Genomic DNA, 2,603 nt, shown 5'->3' with positions numbered 1-2,603 from the left:
GCCAGAGCGTGGCTAAATCAGTTGGCACCCAGCAGCATCTACACTTGGGAGGACCTCTCCCGAGTGTTTGTCACAACCTTTGAGGAACATGCAAGCGACCTGCAGGCCTTACAGAATTGCGGTCTTGCGTGCAGAAACCGAATGAAACTCTGAGGGATTACATCCAGAGGTGGATCACATTGCATCACACAGTTGAGAATGTACCAGATCATCAAGCAGTTTGTGCCTTTAAAGAAGGCGTTAAGTACAGAGAATTGAATCTGAAGTTCGGTCGAACTGGAGAGATGTCTCTGAATCGGATGATGGAGATTGCCACCAAATACGCTAATGGTGAAGACGAAAGAGGACCGACTCCGGAGTGGCAAGCACAAGGCAGTCGCCCAAGAAACCGGAGGAAACTCCAGTCGGAAACAGAAGCGGTCGAGCCAGCCGCCCCTGGGGAGGCCCTGGCCGTAACCCAGGGAAAATTCAAGGGAAAACCCAAGGGGCCCTGGAAGCCCAAGAAAGTCAAAGATCTAGATGGAAATGATGTTTTGGATCTGCCATGTCACATCCACACCAAGAAAGATGAAGAGGGTAATTTTATTTACCCAAAGCATACCACTCGACAGTGCCGGCTCCTAATCCAGCAGTTTCAAGGCAAGTAGTCCAAAGATAAGGAAAAAGAGTCGGACAGGGCTGAGGACAAGGAAGATAGTGACGATGGATACCCCCAAGTCAATTCCACCCTGATGATTTTTGCTGATGTCGAAAGCAAAAGTCGACTGAAAGTCATTAACCGTGAGGTGAATATGGTTGCTCCGGCAACACCCAGTTATCTGAAGTGGTCTCAGACTGCCATCACATTCGACCAGTCTGATCACCCTACGCACATTGCCACCCCTAGGAGGCAAGCTTTGGTGGTCGACCCAGTTGTCGAAGGCAGTCGACTGACCAAAGTCCTGATGGATGGTGGCAGTGGCCTGAACATACTGTATGCGGAAACATTGAAAGGGGTGGGCATTCCGATGTCCAGGCTCAGTACCAGTAACATGAGCTTCCACGGAGTCATTCCCGGGAAGAAGGCCGAATCACTCGACCAGATTGCTCTTGATGTGGTTTTCGGTGATTCAAAGAATTACCGCAAGGAAAAGTTGACATTCGAGGTTGTGGACTTCCAAAGTGCTTATCATGCCATTCTGGGTAGGCCAGCTTACGCACGCTTCATGGCTCGACCATGTTATGTGTATCTCAAATTAAAGATGCCTGGTCCCAAAGGTGTGATCACCGTTACAGGCAATCGGAAGAAGGCAGAAGAGTGTTTTCAGAAAGGCTCAAAGATTGCAGACGCTCAGATGGCAGTTGTTGAGCTGCAAGAGTAACAGAAGACTGCAGATCCGAGTGAGTTGCTACGAGCTAAGAAGCCTGCTTCAGAATCAGCTTTTCAGTCGTCCGGCGAAACAAAGACGGCCCACGTTCATCTCTTCAGACACTGGACAGAAGGAAAAGAAGAGCTATATTCATATAGCACGGTTTATTAATGAAAATGTTCAATGTTTTTATAAAGAATTGATTAATTTAAATATCTAAAGTGCTGTTTACATTCACAATAGACCAATAAGTTACCTCGGCCGCTTGTAGAGCTATAGAGTGTACTTGCCATGGATCGACAATTGTCATATTCCAGTAACTTCGGAAAGCTAATTCAAGAGCTTGATGAATAGCCTTACCTGTGTAGGGATAACAGTGGCTTCATTAACGGGTGGAGCACTTTGGTAGTGAATAAAGCCATGCTGACCAGATTTTTCAAGATGTTCTGAGGTGTCCCTTGATGCATGCAGGAAGTTATCATAGGCACGTTACGTATGTGCTTGCTCGCTAGTTCGAGTATATCTGTGTGCATCACGTCGCTGAAACTTGCTTGCGTGCTGCATAAATAAAGACGCTGGCAGGTAATTGATCTACAAATCATGCATATAATAACAAATTAAGAATGTTTAGTTATGTCAGCGCCCCTGGTGACGCAATGTAACGCCCTCGATGCGGCTATAGCTCCCACGTGTCGAGGCACGACTTAGAGACATAACCGCATTGAAAGCAATGTCGCAAGTCAGGCAATCATTACAACAACCCATGTAATATATAATAAAAGGGGAAGAACATAGTTGGCTTACACTCGCCACGTCACATCAAAGTACATAAATAACATCCATCAGACAAACACTCATGGCCCGACTACGGCGCCAAAATGGAAAAGAACCCAACATGCGACAAGGCCCTGAATCAAACCCCAACTAGGCACCACTACTGATCATCGGGAAAGGAAACATAATAACGCTGAGAGTCCTCGTCGAACTCCCACTTGAGCTCGTACTCGTCACCTGGAGCGACATCACCTGGACCTACATCTGGAATTATAGTATCTGTGAGCCACAGGGACTCAGCAATCTCGCACCCTCGCGATCAAGACTATTTAAGCTTATAGGAATGGATGAGGCAAAAATATATGTGGAGCTGCAGCAAGCGTCTAGCATATGTGGTGGCTAATTTATCCGCAAAAGAGAGCGAGAGGAGGAGGCAAGGCGCGAGCGAGAATCTAGAGGAACAACCTGCGCAAGCATTAC

The sequence above is a fragment of the Triticum urartu genome, unplaced genomic scaffold (assembly GCF_003073215.2).
Source record: "Triticum urartu cultivar G1812 unplaced genomic scaffold, Tu2.1 TuUngrouped_contig_573, whole genome shotgun sequence".
Lineage (NCBI taxonomy): Eukaryota > Viridiplantae > Streptophyta > Magnoliopsida > Poales > Poaceae > Triticum > Triticum urartu.
The sequence above is the reverse complement of the archived record's forward strand: the minus strand, read 5'-3'. Positions refer to the sequence as shown.